This window comes from Monodon monoceros, unplaced genomic scaffold, assembly GCF_005190385.1.
Source record: "Monodon monoceros isolate NGI ecotype Baffin Bay Population unplaced genomic scaffold, NGI_Narwhal_1 Super_Scaffold_7, whole genome shotgun sequence".
NCBI lineage: Eukaryota > Metazoa > Chordata > Mammalia > Artiodactyla > Monodontidae > Monodon > Monodon monoceros.
Window position 1 is genome coordinate 105,146,695 of NW_021703784.1, and position 21,355 is coordinate 105,168,049.

Below are 21,355 nucleotides of genomic sequence, written 5' to 3' on the forward strand. Positions count from 1 at the left end.
CCGCAGGCTCTGCAGACCGAGTCCCAGGGCACCTGCCTCCAGGCGGGGTGGGAGGGGGGCTGGGGGAGAGCCCTAACCTCCTCGTCTCCTACCCGCGGTTGTTTAGCGGCATTAGAGTGTCTCATCTATACAGGAAGGCTTCAGGGGTCTAAAAAGCTCCCTGGGGGCAGAAGAGGTGAGGGGAACTCACACAGGAGGAAATCCACAAGAAGGTGGGCTCCTGGCCAAAAAAAATAATCCTCAGAAAGAGATGCACTGAGAAACATGGGTATGAGGCAGGGGTCCACACGTGGGACAAGGACAAAGGGCTCGGGTGTCTGGGTTTCCTCTTGTGTTCTGGTGGCTTCCGCCTGGGGGAGAAATGGTGACAGTTTCTCGGGCTCGGAAAGAGAGGGGGTCCCCCCCACTCTGGCTAGGGTGGGCTGGAAGCCTGCAAGAATCTGTGATCATGTGCCCTCCCGCACCCCTAACCCATGGAGGCTGACCCCACTCACCAGCGCTCGCTCACCCCGTTTCCGGAGGGACGTCCGAGCGCCGGGCGCTCCAGGCAGAGGGCGGCGAGGCAAGGCCGCGCCAGGAAGGGACTGGGGTCCCGGCGCGCCCGCTCCGCTCGCCGATCCCGCCCGGGTTTTGCGGCCGCCGCGCCCTCCGCCCCTCTCCCCGCCTCCTCTCCTCCCTCCTCCGCTCCCTCCCTCTGCTCCCGCGGTTGGATCAGCCTTCTGGCATTTCCTGCAGCCGTGCCGCGCCGCCAGCTGAGCCCCCGCGCGCCCGGCCCGGCCCGGCCCGGCCCGGCCCGGCCCGGCCCAGCTTCTCACGGTAGGAGCGCGGCGGGGGACGAGGAGGGGACGAGGAGGGACCGAGGAGGGGGCGGGGAGGAGGCCGCGGCCCAGAGGGTCGGGAGCGTCCAGCGGGCCGCCGGGGGGGCTGCTGAGGGGGCTGCTGAGGGGGCTGGGGGAGCCCCGCGCCGGAGCCCGCAGACCCCGGGGACTGGGGCGTAGCCCGGCCGACCCCGACAGTGGCCGGAGCTGGGGAGCCCCGACCCGGGCCGTCGCTCGGGGAGCCCGGGGTGATGCGGCTACGATCCCAGACACGGGCGGGCGGGTTGGAGCGCGGGTGGGGCCGGAGTGTGGGAAGCGGCGGGCAACCGGGCTCCCCATTTTCGGGGCTTGAAGGAGCGGGGAGGGGAGGGAGGGTGGCTGGGTCCATCTGCGGAGAGTAGCCGGGTCTGTGTCCCCAGCTCAGCCCAGACCCAGGGGATCTTGAAGGGGCAGGGTCTGCGGGAAGGGGACCTGCTGCCTCTGGATGGGGTCTGGGATCAGCGTCTGGCCTTCCAGCGTGGGGCTTGGTCTGTGTCCACAGAGTGAGGGGCTGCGTGAGCTGAGGGGGAGGACCTCTGCTGTCACCCACCCCCCGGACCCTCCATCTCTAGGCCACTGAGTCCCTAAGACAGGGAGCCTTGGAAATTGTTCAGGGGACATGAGTCTACACGAGGGTACTGTGCACTTGACGATTCCTGGGGGCCAAGGGAGGGTGGGACGTGGGGGTAGGGGGCTGTCAGCAGCCCTGGGGGCCAGCCACTGCCACTTGGAACCCCCAAGCTGGGCTGTGTGCTGTCGGAAGACCCTGGAATTGGGATTCTGAATGGCTCCTGGGGGTGTGGACAGGGCCCACCACAGGGAGGTGGACTTCTCTGGCCCCGCTCATCCTTGGTCTGAGCCAGGCCCAGCCCAAGCAGCTGGTTGGATTTCTGCGCTTTTGCCATTTGGGGGTCCGTCTACACCAGAGATCTTTTATATGTGTGTCTGCCCGTCTGCCTGAGCCTTCAAGGTACCTTTCACAGGCCGACCCCTGTGATGTTCCCCCAGGCCAGGTCCAGAGGCAGGACCGGGCTGTCACAGCCTGGGCCGTGGGCACAGCCTTTGGGTTGGGTGTGGACGCCCTTGGATATGTGTGCGCCAGGTGGATCCGGGCCCCGGACAGCAGAAACCCTCCCCTCGAGTGGTTTGTCGGGTGGCTTTTACGCACTTTCTTGGCTGTGTGAGGCCTTGCCACTCCTTGAACTTGACAGGCTTTGCAGGCAGCTGGCAGCTCAGGGGCGTCAGGCTTCAAGCTCCAGATCCGCAATCCCATTGTCTGCTTGCGCGCGTGTGGGGCAGGGCCCGGGGCCCCAGGAGGGTAGGCACTGAGTGTGTCTGTCTGGTCTGCCCTGCCAGCTGTGTTTAGAGATGGTGACAAAGCAGATGGGCCAGGCAAAGGCCCTCGAGTCCGGGCCTCGTCCCGGGGAGGCTGCTGTGCAGATGTGGACCCGTGGGCGGTGCTTGCTGGATGCCAGATGGAAGCCCCTCCTTCCTGGGCCCGGGGGTCAGGCTGGCCTGAGTTGGGCCGGGGATCAGCTAAGTCTCCAGAGGTTTGCTCCCGGCTCTTTTCAGAACGCCGGCTGCAGCCCCTCCCCTAGAATGGTCGTTACCCGTGCTCAGAAGTTCGGGGATCAGTTTCTCTCCTGAAATCTTTCTTCCTGGAAGCTCCCTGAGCTGTGATAGTCATCTGACAAGCTGCACCTGGGGGTGGGAAGAAAGACTGCGTGACAGGCCAGTGGTTTGAAGGTTGTGGTGTGTCTTCGGCAGCTGTGTTTGGGGGACTTGCACTTTCTGATGATTCTGTGCTTAAGTCAGCGTGGGCTCGCATGCACGCGTGCGTGCATACACACACACAATGCACAGGTGGACGAGAGCTCACCCAAGGTGATGGAAGCGTGCTTACCCCCTTCCCATTCATTCAGGGGACAGGTGTGCAGCCACAGCTGGGAAGCAGTGTAGCTCACGGTTACATGGGTGAGACCTGAACCCCAGGACTGGGGGCTGTTCAGGGGTGCACGGTGTGCGTCAAAAGGATCCCCGTCGTCTGGACTTGAAGGGAGGTGTCAAGTGCAGGGCCCACCGTGGGGTCCACGGATCGGATGGAACCACCTGGCGGCTCTCAGGAGGCAGAAGCCCAGGTGGGCACTGTCGGGTCGGGAGCCAGGGGTTGGGAGGCGCAGAAGGACGGTCACCAGGCGTGCCGCTCGCAGCTGTCACCAAGGAACAGAGTATTGCTGTCCGTGCCGGATTTGCCCCATGACGAGGGGCAAACCTCCTCCCCAGGACGAGGCCCGGACTCGAGGGCCTTTGCCTGGCCCATCTGCTTTGTCACCATCTCTAAACACAGCTGGCAGGACAGACCAGACAGACACACTCAGTGCCTACCCTCCTGGGGCCCCGGGCCCTGCCCCACACGCGTGCAAGCAGACAGTGGGATTGCGGATCTGGAGCTTGAAGCCTAACGCCCCTGAGCTTCTAGCTGCCTGCAGGTCGAGGAAGCAGAACTTACAACGGGGGATGAGCTCTCTGTGGGTTTATGGCTGGCCTTGGTGGCTCGGTAACCTTCACCAGCTCCCCAGCCGTGTGAGCAGATAAACTTCTCCAGGGATGGTAGTGGTGGTCGAGGACAAAGGACTTGGATTTTGGATTATGTGTCCTCTTAGCGTCACAGTTGCTCCAGGCCAGGGCTCCTGTGTGCCCGTGGGTGTGAAGTTGGCATATAGTGGCGTCTATGCTGAGGGCAGTGGGCATCCGCTGTGTGGTCAGGACCTGCCCCATTGAAGGCCAGGCTTGGATGGGACCGCGTCTGGGACACGAGGTCTCTGGCTTAGAGTCCTCTGTCCAGTGAGGCAGCTGGGGAATGAGCCGTCAAGGTTAAGAAATGCTGCAGGACCGAGATGCGGGGCTGCCTGGAAGTGCCCCAGGAATACCCAAGAAGGGAATCCCTGCGCCAGTATCACATACCCTTGGGATTCAGAGAGGGAGGCTCGAGGACCATTGGGAGGGGCCTCGGAACCACCGGGCCAGGGCCCTGGGGAGGTGAGAGAATTGCCAAGGTTATCTGGGTCATCCAGCCAGTGAGAGACCGTCCCCACCACTCAGGACATGAGCCTGGTTGGCCCGCGCCAAGGGACTCACAGGACCTTTGTCGAAAACCTCAGAGCTAGTACTTTGCTAAACTCCCAAGCCCACCTCACACCCACTCTTCTCTCCAGACTGGCCTCTGCTCCTGACTGAAGCCTCCATTCGAAGGTGCTGGGTTTCATTTTCTTAGCACCGTGATCCATGCATTTCTGGAACCATCTCCATCCTGTATCTGTTCAGTCGAGCGGGCGGGCACTGTTGGCACATAGGTCAGCCTTCACTCATTGCCTGGATGTCTGCTCAGGGCTCTGTCCCCCGGGCCTGGCACACAGTGGATGCTCATGTGAAGCTGTAGAATCGTCTTCGCCTGGGGATGCCCCATCCTGCATCTCCCTCAGGTCTGTGGACCTCACCAGCGTTGACAGGCAGGACACCTGACCAGCCCGTGCCGTCTGTCCTAGGAGAGATGGATCCAGCTTGCCCGCCTTCCCAGGGGTCCTGCCATTCCTGGATTAGAAGTATCGTGTGCAGAGTTCACTGGGCGAATGGAGGTGGCCTGGACTGTCCGGGCCCTCCCTGGCCCTGGCTGGGATGAAGGGCTGCAGGGGGGTGTCCTGGCCTCACAACGGAGCAGTGCTGCCCCTATCCCAATGAGAGGGATATTTCACAGGCTTAATGAGCACATCAGGAGGGGATTTGGGGCCGCCCCGTTCCACAGGCTGCTGACCCTTGTGACCAGCTGGGGGTCACTTTCTCTTGTCCAAGGCCGAGGAGGGGAGGAGACCGGGAGTAGGCAAACGCCCAGGAAGGCAGAGGGAGGGGATGGCCCAGCAGGGACGGGCCAGGCTTCTGAACCAGGAGGGAGGGAGGCCGCCCGATCCTCGGCCAACAGTGGGCAGGGGCGGTGGCTGGCTTGGCCACAGCCACCATGAACCCGTTTTCAGTGGCTTCCACTCGAGGAAAGGCAGTCCGCCAAGGGGAGGGATCACGCGGCCGTATTGATGTGCCCGCCTATTGGGGTGAATGCGGCGCAGGGGAGGTGGCTTAAAGGGCCAGGCCTGCTCGGCGGCGCAGGAGTGGGGAGGATGGGGCGGTGGGGGATTCGGTGCCCGCCTATTGGGGTGAATACGGCAGAGGCCATTAAAGGGCTGGGGTCCCCGGGGTCTGTCACCGGGGCTGCGCCTGAGGCTGCTAGGGCGGCTCCAGGTGGCTGTGTCCTCTCCCGCTTCCCCAGGAGGCCAGAGGGAGGGGCCGGAGGGTGAGCAGCTGGGACAGGAAGGCCGACTGCCTTCCCTGTAGGATGAACCGCATCTCCACCCACCCCACCCAGGAGTCACCCAAATCCAGCGGGGTGGAGTGGGGGGTAGTGCGCACTGTGTCTGAGGTCTGCAGACTTGAGGACCAAACGTTCTGGGTCAGAGAGACCAGGGACAGGCTTTTTGTTATTTACCGACACGTTTACCGAATGTGTTTTTATCCCTTTGCTGCTTTCAGAGACAAGAAGGGTCTCTGGACCGGGGGTGGGGCGGGATTCATGGTCAGTCCTCAGCCGCCCTTGGGGTGACACCCAGGGGTCGGGGGCCCTTGCAGGTCCTCCCATGGACCCTGGGCTTGTGGGCTTCTCACCCCAGCCCCAGGAGACAGGGGATGGGGGGAACCCCACGCCTCCCAGTTGGAACCTAAAGGCCAGTGTGGCATCTGGCGCAGGGCTGTGAGAACGTGGTCAGGGGTGGCCGTGCACGGAGCCCCTGCCCGTTCAGGACGCCTCTGCGTCCACCTCTGCAGTGGCCCTGACCGGGGCCCTCTCCGGGTCAGCACTCAGCCAACCCAGAGTGACAGGACAGGCTCTCCTGCGTAACCCTGTTCCCGAGGGGTGCCTGGATGCCCGCCGCCCCGTCTGCCGGCCCGGCCTGGGATGAACTGAGCAGGCCCCTGGTGCCCTGGTACAGGCCTGGGGCTGGAGGACGACGCAGAGGCTGGCCAGGGTCTCAGGGGTTGATGGTGTCAGGGATCACGGTGGATTTGGAGGCCAGGCCAAGGAAGCGGTTCAGGGATTCTTAACCCCAAGTCCTGGGGCCAGCAGTTTCTCTACCCCCTAAAGCTCTGTTTCCCTATCTGTAATCCGGGCCCACAGCAGTCCCATGAGAAGTCATGAGACGGGTGACCATTGGCCCCGTGTTGGTACTCTGCCTTAGCTCCTTGTGGGTTAGGAACCAGACCTCCTTGTAGGCCCGAGGCCAGGTGCATGGTAGGGCCTGGGGGTGCTGGGGGTGGGGAGGGAGAGCTGGGGCTTCACATTAATGCCCAAAGATGAGCGCAGGTGCAGTGAGAACCCCACCCCCAGGACTGAGAGCTCCAGCCCCCAGCTGACCTTTAGCATGTGCCCATCTCCTGGGCAGAAACTGACCCACAGAAAGGGGCCTCGGCCCTGATGCTTTGTTCTCTGGCTTCAGAGTGAGTGCAAAACTCTCACCTGAGCCCTCTCATCTCCCCTCCCCAAACAAAGCTGAGGTTGAGGTCCAGGGGCTCACAGGGTCCACCCAGCTTCCATTAGAGAGGCAAGGAGACCGCAGCCCAGAGCATGGCAAGATCTCCGTGCTGTCCTCACTGGGCCTCCGTTTCCCTGTCTGTAAGGCTCCCCGATCCCTGACATCCTGTGTTCCACATTCCTGTGTCCCCCAGACAGGTGGTGATGGGGCAGGAGCTGGGAGGGAAGGGGCATCCAGAGCCCCAGCTCACTGCCCAAGGCCCAGGTTCTCTGGACGGCTCAGGTCCCCAGCACCTGCCCTTCCAGCTGTTTTAGCCTGGAGCTACACAGCAAGTTTTTGGTGTGTTTTTTTTTTTTTTTTGAATTTTTGAATTTTATTTTATTTATTTTTTATACAGCAGGTTCTTATTATTTATCTATTTTATACACATCAATGTATACATGTCAATCCCGATCTCCCAATTCATCCCACCCCACCACTTTCCCCCCTTGGTGTCCATACGTTTGTTCTCTACATCTGTGTGTCTATTTCTGCCCTGCAAACCGATTCATCTGTACCATTTTTCTAGGTTCCACATATATGCGTTTATTTACGATAGTTTTCTCTTTCTAACTTACTTCACTCTGTATGACAGCCTCTAGCTCCATCCACGTCTCACAGCAAGTTTTATATGGAAAAAAGTTTCCACCGATTTTTAAAAGTGTGAAAGCCACAGGAATTCTCTGGCGGTCCAGTGGTTAGGACTCCACGCTCTCACTGCTGGGGCCACAGTTCAGTCCCTTTTCGGGGAACAAAGATCCTGCAAGCCACGCAGCGCGGCCAAAAAAAGGGTGAAAGCCACAAGACCGATGGTTGGAAAACTCCCCCTCTCCCTCAGGCACCACACATGACTTCCTGTCACCAAAGCGGCTGCCTGCTGCCGGCCCCTCACCCCTGCCTCCCTGCAGTCCGCCCACATGGGCCACCCGGCGTGAGCCCTTTGTAGAACCTGCTGCCGCTTCTGTCATCCTCCACCCCCTTCTCCCGGAGCAGAGAGAGAGCAGCCCACTTGGAAGGAGCCCTCGCCCACTCCAGCCCACCCACACTGTTTCCGCTTTGGGCTCCTGCGACAGAGCACAGGTGGCCCCTGCTCTGAGGCCTCCATGCTGCCTCTGGACTGCAGCCGCCCCTGAAGGGCAGGACCCCTGGAAGGGCAGAACCCAAAGGGTAGGACGCCAAAGGCTGCCAGGAAGAGACCCAGTCCTTGGGCCCGGGAGGCTGGGTTAGTTTGGGTTTGCAAGAAGATGACACCTTGACTCAGAATTTAAGACTTCAGCCCCACTGTGCGATCCTGAGTGAGGCCGCCCGGGGACAGGGCCTGGTCGCTGATCCATTCCAGTGGCCACTGTGGGTCATCCTTGCTGGTCAGCAGGCTGGCTCTGGCGGCTCCCAGGGAGGGGGGTAGAGGCGTTCCCCTCCGAGGGGCAGTCTCAGTGCTGGGCCTGACCATTGGGACCCCCTCCATGCCCTGCATGCAGCCGTGCAGCTCTCTCTCCCTGGCAGTGGGCATCCACCACCCGCAGCTGCCAAGGCCCGTCCTGCAGGAGAACCTTCCAGCTGCCCAGAGCTGGCCGGGCTGGGCCGGCTTTCCTTCACCTCATCAGAGGGGAGACTTTCTCAGTCTTGGGGCAGGGCCCCGCCCTCTGCTCTGCTCTCGCAGATCGCCGGGCGCTCACTCTGATGTGACTCAGCACCTCTGTGCCTTAGCATATGCTGATCCCTTGCGTGGAAAGCCCTCCCTCGGCTCCGTCTCGGGCGCTGACTCTCGGGCACAGTGGGGTCGGCGTCCAGGCTGTTGTGCAGGGAACGCCAGGTGCCTGGCCAGCGCAGCCCTGGCCAGCACTTTGTCTGCGGGCCCTGCGTGGGTCCACCTCACCCCTTATCTGCCCTTCTTTTTTTTGCTAGAAAATACTATATGTAATATTTTAAAGATTTTTTTAAATTGAGGCAACATTGGTTTAAAACAGCATGTAAGTTTCATGTGTATATATAGTGTGTACATTGTATTTCGAGCTCTGGGTACGCCACAACATGCTCACCACCAAAAATGGTCTCCACCCGGTCCCATACTGTTGATCTCCTTTACCCATTTTGCACCCCCGTGCCCCGCCCCCCTACCAACCACTGCTCTGTTCTCTGTATCTACTTGTGTGTTTGGGTTTGGTTTGCTTTATCGTTCATTTTGGGTTTTTTGTTTGTTGGTTTGTTTGTCTGTTGGATTCCACATGAATGAGATCCTACAGCATTCGTCTTTATCTGTCTGACTTGTTTCAGTAGCATAGTGCCCTCGAGGTCCGTCCGTGTCGTCTCAAATGGGCAGGATTTCGTCTTTTCTCGTGGCTGAGTAGCATTCCGTTGTGGACACACCACTTCTTTGTCCTCTCAGCCTTCTTCTCACGGGCTGGGGGTTGGGTCTCCAGCCGGAGCCCCAGGCCAAGCCCTCGCCTCCTTCCACTTGCTGGGGAAATGTCACTTGTTTTCCTGGCAAGTCAGCGAGCTGCTGCTTCTGTTCGTTTGGTTTGGGTGTTTCGTTTTCAGGCGGAGGCAGGGAGGGCGGTTAGGCCAGATGCCCGAGTCTGTAAACAGCGCCCCTGAAAAGCGCTCCTGACCTGCTGTGGGGGTTCTGGAGCCACCCGTCTGACCACATAGACGCCGAGTGGCGTGGTGGTTAGAGCGTGGGCTCAGTGGGAGTCCCCCGCCACTCGGACACGTCACTAGCCAGGGAGCCCTGGACAAGTCCCTCAAGCTCCAGGCCTCAGTTTTCCCATCTGTGAAATGGGCATGGCAACGCCAGCCTCGGAGGCAGGAGGAGGATATGCTTGAAGCCCAGAGCCGGCCCCCAGAGATGCTGCAGCCGCCGGCCCTCATCTGGCCGAGGCTCTGCCAGCAGGGAGGAGCCATCTCCTTATCACTGATTAAAGCTTTGATTAATATTAATGAGTGGGAAAGATTTACACCTAGAAACCACAGAAAAGAATAAAACCGATCCCGCCTCATCAAGGTCCTGGTCTCTGGCTCTGCTTGCTTCAGGCTGGGAGCCCGAAGTTCCAGCGCAGGACGGGCCCCTGATCGCCCTCCCCCCGGGGGTTGCCAAGCTGACATCCCAGCGTGTTTTTGTGCCGTTGCTATATATGGATGAATCCACTAACAAATACAGGACCCTCTGGCTCCTTGACAGATGTCGCATGACTGCCGCTCTCTCTTCACGCCCCTGCTTATTTCCCATAACTTCGGAGTCACGGAGAAGTTGCAAAAACCCGTATACGCAGGCTTTTGCAACTTCTTTTGAGCCATGCAGTTATGAGTGCCTATGCCTCATTCACTATCCTTATTTTCTATATATAAGTCAGGACTTATTTCCACTCCTCTGTGGAAGGACGTTGGGTAGTTTCTGTCTTATCCCTGGAGCATGTCCTGCGTTGGGTCTCCTGGGGCACGTAGACAGGTGCTTCTCTGGGATATTGGCCTGCGGTGGCGTCTCGGGGTCCCAGGGTGAGCACGTGAGCAGCCCACTGGGTGTGGCCAAGTGGCTTCCACTGATGCCCCAGCACACGTGGGGGGAGCCGGCCTTTACCCTGCAGCAGATGGAGAAGGAGGACACCCAGTGAGCGAGAAGTAACAAAGCTCCCAGCACCGGCGTGGGGTGGGGGGCTCTTCCCAGGACCTGGCCCAGGTGGGTGGGCAGGGGCTGCGTCTCCCGGTAGGGCGGGGTCCTCGGCTCACCGTTCTGGCTGGGGTTGAGACGATCTTTCTAAGCCAGTCTGTAGACTCTCCTGGCCTTGGGGACCCGCCTGCTGTGTCAGTCCTCTTGAATCCCACTGGACGGAGGTCTTTCTCCCCACCTCTGCCTGGGCTGCAGGCTGAACATCAACTCCCAAGGGCACACGGAACAAGATGTTTGCCAGGGTCTCCCAAGGGGTCGCTCAGCGACCAGCACGTTCTGTTCATTAAAAACAAGAACTATATGTAACATGATGCCCGTAGTTGATGACTCCATTGTATAATTGAAATTCACTAGGAGAGTAGAATTGAAATGTTCTCACCAAGAAAAAGTAAATAACTGTGTGAGCGGATAGATGTGCTAATTAACTGGGTGGGAGGAAGCCTTTCTCAGTGGAACGTGTATCGAATCAGCGTGATGTACACTTTCAATATTTTACCGTTTTATTTGTTGATTATACCTCAATTAAGCTGGAAAAAAAGTAGGCTGAACCTGAGACGGCAAGGGTCCGGGGAGGGCGGGTCTGGCTGAGGATCTGCAGGCCCTGCCTGGAGCTGGTTAGAGCACAGAGGTGCCCAGCTTGAAACACAGCCCCACCCCCCCATGCCAAAAATGGGGCACAGATGGCGGCCAAGTCCCAGACCACGGTGTTTCCACGTGGCTGTTACGCAGAAGCTGATCACTGGCGGGAGGGCTGCTGCCTGGTTGTCTGGTCTCCTGGGGCCTGGGTGCAGAGACCATTGGTGATGCTGGTGCACCAGCCCTTTGGGTGCTTGGGGCCACTCTGGTCCACAGCCACCAGCTGGAAAGTGGCCCAGGCAGGATTTGGGCCCTTCTGCCCGGCATCCATCCTGGGAGAGAAGCTTCATCTCCTCCATCCCCCAGGTATGGCCAGGGAGATGCCCCTTTTCCCAAGGGTGCTGGGTGCTGACCCGTCCATCTCGGGGAAGCCTGCTTGTGTGTGTGTATAGGTCGGCCAGGGTTGCTACTATAATAAACACCACAGCTGGGGCGGCTTAAACAACAGACATTCATTGTCTCCAGCCCTGGAGGGTGGAATCCCAGATCCAGACGTGGGCAGGGCTGAGTCCTCCTGAGGCCTCTCTCCTCGGCGTATAGATGGCTGTCTCCTCCCTGTGTCCTTACAAGGTTGTCCTTCTGTGTGTGTCTGTGTCCTGATCTCCTCTTTTTATTTGTTTATTTATTTATTTGGTTGCGCCGGGTCTTAGTTGCGGCTCGCTGGCTCCTTAGTTGCGGCAGGCGGGCTCCTTAGTTGCGGCGTGTAAACTCTTAGTTGCGGCATGCATGTGGGATCTAGTCCACTGACCAGGGATCGAACCCGGGCCCCCTGCATTGGGAGCGCGGAGTCTTATCCACTGCACCACCAGGGAAGTCCCCTGACCTCCTCTTCTTATAAGGAACCCAGTCCTGTGGGATTAGGACCCACCCTAGTGACCTCATTTTACCTTAATCACCTCTTTAAAGACCCATCTCCAGAAACAGCCACATCTGAGAGACTGAGGGTTAGGACTCCAGCAAATGAATTTGGAGGACACAATTCAGCCCTGACCGTGGGCAATGGGGTGGCCATAACCTTGGGCGCCCAGCACAGTGGGAGAGCTCATCAACAGATTCCTGGGCTGCGATTCTATTTTTATTTCCTGTGCAGCCCACACGTTTGCAGGGAGTAGGATTTTGAGGCCATCAGAACCTTTAACACCCATAAATGTGCAGAAATGTTTTCAGATTTCACTCCCTTAGATCTTGACTGTTTTATAGCTGCCCGGGCGCCCTTGGCCAGCATTTTCAGCACGTGCACCTGGGATGGAGCCAGAGGCCCACACCACACGGTACGAGAGTCACACACACACGGAGCCGTTGAGCTTCCCTGGGTCTGAGCTCCACCTGTGGGCAGGAAGTCCAATCAGGCGAGTCGTGGGCGTTTGTAGGGTCGGCATGCCTGTGGCCATCAGGTCCTGCTGCCCTCTGGCCTTCCCACCTGCCAGGCCATCCTCTCCCGGCCACAGCATCCCGGGCCCGGATCAGCTCCCCCATCACCATTGCCCGCTGTCCAGTTCAGCAGACACCCTCTGCAGTGGCCCTTGGGAAGCCAAATGTGGCCTTTCCTTCAGGCTAGGTGGACAAGGGGACGCTGCAGCAGTGGGCCGTCCGTTCTGACGCTCACAGACCTTCCTGTACCAGCAGCTGTGTGCAGAGTCCTGAGAGCTGGCCGAGTGTGCTCTCCTGCCCTGTTCTCTGCAGTGCTGGCGGGGGTCCCCAGGGGTCCCCTGCCCCTCCCTGTTACCAGACCTGATGGGTGCCCTCTGGGCGCCGCGTAGGGCCTGTGGAGACCTCCACCCAGAACTCAGGAGGGGGAGCAGGTACTCAGCTGTTGGTAGCAGTTGCTGTTTCAGGAGGTGGTCCCAGGGGTGCCTACTAGGCCTGACCTTATGGGCTTCCTACTGAAGCTCCAAACGCAGCAGAAAAGGGAAAAACGACTTCTTCCACGCCAGGTGGGTCCCTGAGGGGCTTCCCCCACGTGCGGCCACCACCAGCCCCGCTGAGCGCCCCGCCAGCTCGTGCACCCCCACCCCCCCACCCCGGCCCCGGCCACCGGAGCTGCAGGCTGGGCTGGCGGTCAGTTTTTAAGCTGCGGTTTAACAAATAATGGGAGGAAGACACACAGGCAAATGACTCCCCTCCTGCCTGTTCATTATTTTTAAACTGTGTCTGCTTTTCAGTTTATTTTTAAATCTCAAAAGCACAAGGAACATGCTGTTTATCTCCGGCAAGCCTGTTCTCTCCGACGTGACCATTCACCACTTCCCGGCCAAGTCTGGAGCATCCCGCCTCTGGCCGGGCCCCAGTTGGCCTGATGGGCAGGAATAACCCCGTAGAACCCATGGACCCCGGACACCCGCTCCTTCAGGCCATGGGGGCCTCTCCCTGACCAGGGCAGCTTAGCCGGCTCAGCCCCTGACCTTTAAAAACCTTATCATGGGCTTCCCCAGTGCGCAGTGGTTGAGAGTCCGCCTGCCGATGCAGGGGACGCGGGTTCGCGCCCCGGTCTGGGAACATCCCACATGCCGTGGAGCGGCTGGGCCCGTGAGCCATGGCCGCTGAGCCTGCGCGTCCGGAGCCTGTGCTCCGCAACGGGAGAGGCCGCAACAGTGAGAGGCCCGCGTACCACAAAAAAAAAAAAAAAAACCTTATCGTGTTCAGGGGAAATCTTTCTACACTGCTTTACCCACGTGATGCCTTGCAGGCTTAAGGTATAAACGAGAAATAATTTAACCCTTTTCCTGGTGACTTGGGTCATTACAACGATTAATTTTTTCTAATGCTTAACATTTTGTTGAGGGCTCTTGACATGGTCTAGCTCCTTTAATCTTTAAAACCACCGTATGTGGTGAGTTCTGTTACCACCCCCAGTTCACAGGTGGGAACGCTGAGGCTCAGAGAGGTGAGGAAGCCTGCCAAAGTCACCCCCCGCCCTCACCGTGGTACATGACAGGCCGGGATTGGAGCCAGCTCACCTGATGACGCTGCCGTGACACCGAAGCCCTGGAGGGATGCTGCCTCGTGCGGGGCTGTTTGTCCCTGTGCTAAAAGGCCCCAGACACCTTTTCTTAAACTTCTTGTCGGAGGGGTTGTCAGTTATTTCTTTCCTTAAAAAACAACTTGTTTCGGCTTCTGGTCCACCCGTATCTGGGATGAACTTGATGAAGAAGACTGTTAGAAATGTGTGCAAAGCAAGAGTGAGTAGGAGCTGAAGGAGGGCCGAGATGTGTCAGGGAGTCGTGAGCAAAACCGCAGCCGAGATGCTCTGTGATGCTTCCCTTCACGGCTGCCGAGAGGCTTGCTTTTGTCCGTGCTCTGCATCTCGTTCAAAACCCAGTAGGGCTCTTCCGGGTTGTTCGCAATAACCGATGGGTATCAAGTGCCCACTGGAACCCAGAATTTCGGGGTATAGTACAGGCACCCCCTCTGTTCAAACTCAGGACCAGCTGTGAGGTGCCTGGCAGTGCCAGCTTCGGGTGTGAAACCAGGGCTCAGAGACGGTCCATGCCTTGCCTGCTCCGCCAGCTGGTAAGTCCAGAAGCCCCTCGCAGGTCGGACACCGGGTGCCCCAGATCAACTGAAAGGCAAAGGAAGGGAATGAGGGGGACCGCAGATTAAGAGACTTAGAAGGGGGCCTCACAGTTGGACCCTCGGGATGCACCCTGGATGATGAAATCGTAAAGGTGAAGGTGAGGGTCTGGGAGGACCGGCGGCGGGGCCGTGGCCGGGACTCGTGCCGGATGGGCTCCTGGGGTGACTGGGCAGCGCTGACTTCTGACCTGGGTGGTGGTTGCAGAGTGTTTGTCTAGAGGAGCTCATGAAGCCGAACGTCTGTGTGGTTTTCTGTATTTACATTGTATTTTATAATAAATGAAGCTTAGAAAAGAAGCTGCTCTGGGTGGAGCCCTGGGAACGGGACCCGTGACAACCCAGGCCGGGTCCCTGCTCTGGGTGAAGGGACCACAGGGGCCTCCTGACCAGGAGGGGCCCGCTCGGAGCAGCTTCCAGCATTTTTGGAACAGCTTCCCGAGTTGCACCTCTGTGGTCCAAAACCACCTATACTGGTATTTTAGAACATGGTTAAGTCCACCCACTTATTTTTACTTAAATAAATGTGTATCTAAGAGAAACTTTAAACTGTTGCTGCAGTTAGAAAGCCTTCCTCACATGTAATAAATAGCAGGTAATATAAAAATGCACAAGCAAGCGTGAAACACCAAACTGTACCATCGGTCGCTCTCCTCGTTTTGTCTGCAGTAGCTTTGTGCCCAAGGCTGCCCTGCTTCTGTTAAGTAGAGAGATTCGCGATGATGGAGCTGCAATAAAGACCCAGACTTCTCTCCCTTGACACCCTCAGGAGGCTGGAAAGAGAAATGAAAAAAGAGACGCTTTCCCACTGAGACCAGTGATGACTAATGCACCCCTGCATCACCTGGCTGCATCCGGTGTCTGCCCACGTTTTAGAAATGTGTGACGTGCTTATTTCGGGTCTGGCTCAGGACGCAGAGGGGGCTTCAGTGGCCGATTCGAGGGGCTTTGAGAGCTGGCTTTTTCCTAGGAGTGGACAGGGTGGGACGGAGACCCTGCTGCTCGGAGACTGGGAGGTGACCTCAGCGAGGGGGCCACCAGGGTGCCCAGCGCAGTGTCGCCGCGTTGCCTGGAGACCCCTCCCCAGGGATGGGCTGGCATCTGCTGAGTCGTGGGCCCTTCTCCAGGGAACACCGGCTTCCTCTGTTGGGTTCGTGCCGGGATGGTGCGCTCCCCCTCAGCCTCGCTTCTCGTGGGGGACGGACAAGGCAGGGGCTGGCGTGGACGTGCCCCAGATGGGGAACAGGGAAGAGGCGCCCAGGTCAGCTTCACTCGAGGTCTGCACATCTGCTGCATGGAGCAGTGACTCTCCTGCCGTGTCAGCAGCGCCCAGGGGCACAGGGTCCCTCAGCGGCGTCCTTTCAGTGTCCATACACTCACCTTTGGTTCAGGCCAGTTTTGAACCCCTAGTGTGAGTGTCCAGGGAGGCTATAACAAAGGACCACTCGTGGGGCAGCTTTTTTAAAAAAAATATTTATTTATTTATTTGGCTGCGTCGGGTCTCTAGTTGCGGCACGCAGGATCTGCGTTGCCGCGTGAAGGTCGCGCACGCGGGGCGGCTTTAAAACCACAGAAACTTGTTCTCTCCCAGTTCTGGAAGCCAGATTCTGAAATCAAGGTGTGGGCAGGTGAGCCGCTCCTTCTGAAGACTCTGGGGGAGGAAGCTTCCTGCCTCTCCCAGCTTCTGGGGAACCCGGGCATCCCTGGACTTGTGGCCGCGTCCCTCCAGCCTCTGCCTCTGTGGTCTCCTGGCCTCCTCCTGTGTCTCTGTGTCCTGTTCTCCTCTTATAAGGACACGGTCATTGGACCAGGACCCACCCTGCTCCAATGCAGCCTCATCTTCACTCGGTCACATCTGCAGAAACCCTATTTCCAAAGAAGGTCACTTTCACAGGTCCCAGGGGTTGGGATGTCGACATACCTTTTGGGGGGGGGCCTCATCCCACCCGCCGCACCCAGGAGTGGGTGGCCACAGTGGGCAGTGGCCAGGAGCTTGCTGGGACTCCTGGAGACGTGGTGGTTAAGAGCTGGGCTCTGACTGACCGAACGGTGGGAAGGAGAGGGGATGGCACTCTGGAGACAGGGGTGACATCACGGATGTGGCCACATTGTCCTCCCAGCGATCCTGGATGCGGGGTCGGGGGGCTGCCTTATTATACAGATGAGATCGTTTGGGCCTCCGGAGAGGCAAGGACCGCTCGGGCGCCTGGCTGAGCTGGGTGTGACTGCTGGGGAGACCTCCCCGCCAAGGGATGGGATGTGTCCTGCTTCCCCTGGACCAGCGTTCGTCCAGTGAGCTCTCACAGCACCCACACCCGCGGGGCACAGGTCGCTGGCCCCGGTATCTGGAGGTGGGACATCGTGGTCCTTGGCCTCCTGGCCGCTGACCTGTGCCTGAGACATGAACCCCTCCAGGTCCACAGTTCCCTGTGTCCTGCTAAAGCGATCGGCCAGGCCTGGGTGCACCAGGCATGCCCACCCCCGGGCCAGGTCCTCGCTTCGCGCTCAAGGGCCCCTGGTTCCTCCCCTCCTGCGAGACTCTCAGCGGGTCCCAGGCCCTGGGGAGTGAACCGGGGAAGAGCAGCTGTGCTTGTGTCACCTGTGTTTACCTGGGAACCGAAAAACACTCTTTCCAAAGAGCCTCTTAGAAGGCAAGAAACGTGCCAGCTCCTTCCCTGGGGCCCTGGGACTCTGGCTCCTGAGGGCAACTCCTGGCTGCCTGGTTGCGGTAGGAGCTGCCCTGGGCACGCCTCTCCCTGGTCCTGCAGCCCTTTCTGCTCAGACCTGGGGCGCTGGCTCCCCGGGCCGCAGGGACCACTCAGGAGGCTGCGGTGACACGAGCGGGAGAATCGGCAGCCGATCGGGTTCAGAGGCCTGCGTCATCGTGTAGGGGCGCGGGGGTGAGCGCTCAGGGTGGAAAAGGGAGACAAGGGCCTCGCACAGCTGTGTACCAGCACCCGGCACTTAGGACACCCTCGGCAGGGCCCAGTGACCAGGCTGGCCGTACCCCAAGCTGCCGGGCGCCCGGCCAGGGCAGGGACTGCCCGTTGACACGTCGGCGAGAGCCGGGTCGTTTTGATGATCAAAGAGGAAGAAAGGGAGCAGGGTTGGGGGCTGCCCTCACCTTGGGGGCACACGGGCGTGCGCCGGCGCGGGGGCCGAGGGCTCGAGCCACCCGACCCGCTGGCCGTCGGCTCTGGTCAGCGCCTGGCCTCACCTCTTGGTGGTGGGGTTGCCTCCTAGGAGGTCCCAGAGGACGTAAACCCAGGAGCCTGGGAGAGGCTGCGGTGTGCGCCCGACCAAAGTGGGCACAAGCGTGCTGTTTGGCCGTGAACCGTCCGTACGGGCTGCGCGGGCTCCGAGCCTGCTGACCGGCCACACGGCAGCCCCGCGGGCAGGGCCGAGGAGCGGGGTCCCGGCGGTGGTGGTAGTGGGGAGGGAAGTGACGAGGGGCTTGCTGCCAGAGTCCCCTGCCCCAGCACGTGTTGCAGCGCTGTCTAGGCCGCCCAGCAGGGCAGCCTGCTGGAGAGATGGCCTCCGAGGGGTGACCGCCCCCAACCCAGGCCGGTGGGAGCTGAGGGCAGCACCCGGGCCCCCGCTCCCAGCCTCTGCCAGGTTTCCGGCTCGGGGCCTCTGGTGGGGTGTTGCTGATCTTGGGGGGCTGTTGTGAATCAGGAGATACGCCCTGGACAGCCAGGAGACCCACATAATCAGGCCGGAGTCTGTGAAAGGCCTAGGGCAGGGCCGGAGGGCCCCAGACCGCTCTGCAGTGGGCGAGGCGGGGGCCCAGCCGCTGGGGGTCCATGCTCTTGGGACGCTGCAGCCCACCGAGCGGCGGGCACCGGGGACCCCCAGCTGTTCTTCCCACTCGTTACCTGGCTGACTCTGAATCTGGATCACCTTCCCCATTTCGGGGAGGGAGCACTGGCTTTTCCCCCGGGGTGCAGCCTCTGATCGGCTGGCTGTCACCTTTTCAATGTCCTCAGAGGCACCTGGCTTGTTTTTAGTCTTTTAAACTCTGAGCCTTGTTTGGGGGATGGGGTGAGGACAGGACTCTAATGTTATGTGAATTTCTTCTCTCCTTTCAAGGCTTTTATTAAATTCTCCCTTTAAGCTTTCAAGAGAGAGCTTTGAGCCTCTCCTTTTTGACTCTGTATCACGGAAAATGTGAAATACGAAGGCGGAGAGGACAGTGTAACAGAGGCTCCCTCGATGCCCCGCGGTCCCCAGAGCCAACCCCGGACGGACGCAGCTGCACCTCATCTCCCTGGACTCGGGTTTAAAATAGAGCTTCGTGCTCACCTCCTGACCTTCACCCCCGCTTTCTCCTTCTTTTGTCGCCGGCCTTCATAACCGCCGTAGAGCACGTGTTCAGGGTGGAGGTGTCCCCAGGTTCCCCTCCAGGTCTGTCTGTGCCGGGTTTCCAGGGCAGGGCCCCGTGGCCATCCACACACAGTGCTGGGGAGCAGAAGGCAGTGGGGAAGGTTCTGGAAGGTCACACCCCGGACAGCCCCCGTGACCTCGAGGAGCTCCTGGAGGGGTCAAGCCCACCCTCCCCGAAGACCCTCAGGAGAGACTCCAGGCGCTGTTTCCTCCCTGCCTGGCGGAGTCCCGGGATGGGCCCCTGGGCCGTGCGTCCCCAGCCTCTGCCTCTGCTGTGCTCTCCCGCGTGCCCCCTGCCCCCCGTCTGTTCATGGCCCCTTGGAGCAGCTCTGAAGGTGGAGAGGTTACTTCCTTAGTCAGCCGAGTCTGGTTCCTGAGCGCCTAATGGATACACATCCCACTCGGTCAGATCACCCCCACCTCCGTCCCCCCCCAGGAGCATCACCGTTAGTACATGCTACTTGCCGAATGCTCCCCGGGCACTGGGGCTGCAGGGACAAGCCGGGTGCCCCACCTGGGGTACTGCTCCCAGGAATGGAGGAGATGCCACAGCAGAGGTTCTGAGACCTGGTGCGGGGTTGGGGGGGGGGGTCATGTGAAGAACAGGAGACGAAGAGCTAGGATTGGGGGAACAGCCCAGGGGAGTGGCCCTGGGCCAGACACCGGCCCTGCCAGGTGCTAGGAGCTGAGGGCCTCTCGGTGAGGCTGGGGCGGCCGTGGGCATCTGGAGAGCAGGCTCCGGTCCACTCCGGCCTGGAGGTGGAGGGGCCGTGCAAGTGGGGGGAGTATGGGGTTGTTGGCTCCCAGAGAGGGGGTCCAGCTGGGCGAGAGGGACCCCAGGCTTCCCCACGCTCCTCCAAGGCCCTCGGGCCACCTGCCCTTGCAAGACCACGTTCCCCCGAGTTCCCCGAGTCCGGGGCAAGAGCTCCTCCCGCCCCCTGGAGGCCCAGCATCTCTTGCTTCTTCTGGTTTGCTTTCGGGCTGCTGACAGCTCTGCCGGGGGCGTGCTCCGCAGTAAAACGGGCGCGCGCTCTTCGTGGAGAGCAGACGAGACGGAGAAAGTCGTATGGACTGATTTACACACTCACGGGTTGATGGCTTCCGTCACCGCGCCCTGGAGCCTCTGAGGACAACCCACTCCTTGGCACATCCCTTTCGAGTCCGCAGCGTGGTCTCCGTGGCCACGTTTGGCATCCGCTGCACCCACGTCCCTTCGTTTACTCGCCACCTACCTGTCGGTGGGTACTTTCACTCCTGAAAATAGCCCTGCAGAGCAAATCCTCCCACACGTGTCTCTTGGCACAGATATTGTCTACATGGATTTCACGCCCCATAGTAAATTTCTGGAAGTCGGATCATTGGCTCAAGGGACGCTCGTGCTTGACACTTTGATTCACGCTCACAAACGACCCTCCAAAGAGGCTGTGCGCCTTCCCCTCCCTCCGTCCCTCCTCAGGGCTGTGTGCTCATGGGGTGTCCGCTGGGCTGACCTATAGGGCACAAAGGAGCAGCCTGAAAGCAGGGGGCTTCCCGCCGAGCAGCAGGCCATAGTCTGTCGCCCTGGGCCGGCCTCGGTCTGTGACTGGCCCTGCCTGAGCGCTCGAGGTCAGGTCAGGCTGACCAGCAGAGGCAGGTCCTGTGCTCAGCCCTTGGGGACACAGAGTGTAAAACACATCCGACCCCGAGGGCTGCAGCCGAGCGCCCCCTCCTCCTGGGACCTCTGCCAGGATCACCTGGACCCCTCCAGACCGCTGTCCAGCCCAGCCCCTGGAGCAGGCCTGACCAGGCTGGCCAGACCTCTGCCACTGGAGAAGGAGGGGCTCGCTGAAGCTACACCGAGGGCAGGCTGCCCGAGGCTCGGCTGCAGGACGACACCCGCCCCCATGCCCTGGGGACCCAGCGAGTCGTACACCTGGTCACACACGCCCGGTCTGCGCAGAAGCCACCTTTCCTGTGACCGCGACTCATTATTCTCACTTTGGAGCTGGGGGGAGGGCTGAGCCCGTGGAGTTCTTCTCCCTGAAAACTGAAGCCTGGGCGGATCCCCGGGGGCAGAGCTGGGGCCTGGACCCGCCCCACCACCTAGCCTCCCCCAGCCCCGGTCCGCTGTGCGTGCCCGTCCCCTCTCTGAGGAGCACGGTCCTTACTCATCACTGGGCTTTGGGGGGCACTGGGGCAACAAGACCCCTCTGTCCTCAGCCGAGCCACGTCTAAACTCTCAGCTCCCCCTGCAAACCAGGGGCGTGGGGGACACATGAGCAATAGAGGCGCCAGGCCCCCTCGGTTTATGGGCTCCACGCCCCTGATACTCTCGCGGTCCGTGCTTCTCTGTGCCAGGCCCTGCAAAGGCCAACGCCATCCTCTCCCGGGCCTTGGAGGGACCCCAAGATCAGCCCCCTTCCCGAGGAGAAACCTACCTGCTCCCCAGCACCACGTGCCGGCGGCTCAGCGGTTCTGCCGAAGACACGTAACCCAAAGTGCAGCGGAAACCCCGGGCCCAAGCCAGCCGGACGGTGGGAACCAGCCAGACGCCTTGTCCCCGGGTCCAGCAGCCATGCCCATCGGGGGCCCCGGCCACCATGTTGCTGCAGCCCAGCCCCCTCTCAGGCTGGGGTCTCCACTTATATCTTCTC

The 21,355-nt window shown here is 60.2% G+C and overlaps 1 protein-coding gene across 1 annotated transcript in view; it reads left to right on the forward strand.

Moving 5' to 3' along the window:
- Window positions 1–773: 773 nt before the first annotated feature.
- Window positions 774–21,355, forward strand: part of OSBPL5 (oxysterol binding protein like 5) — a 68,372-nt gene continuing 47,790 nt past the window's right edge. Inside the window, exon 1 of the mRNA XM_029207335.1 lies at window positions 774–816. The gene's annotated coding sequence lies outside the window, so the exon portion shown is untranslated. The remainder of the gene's footprint in view (window positions 817–21,355) is intronic.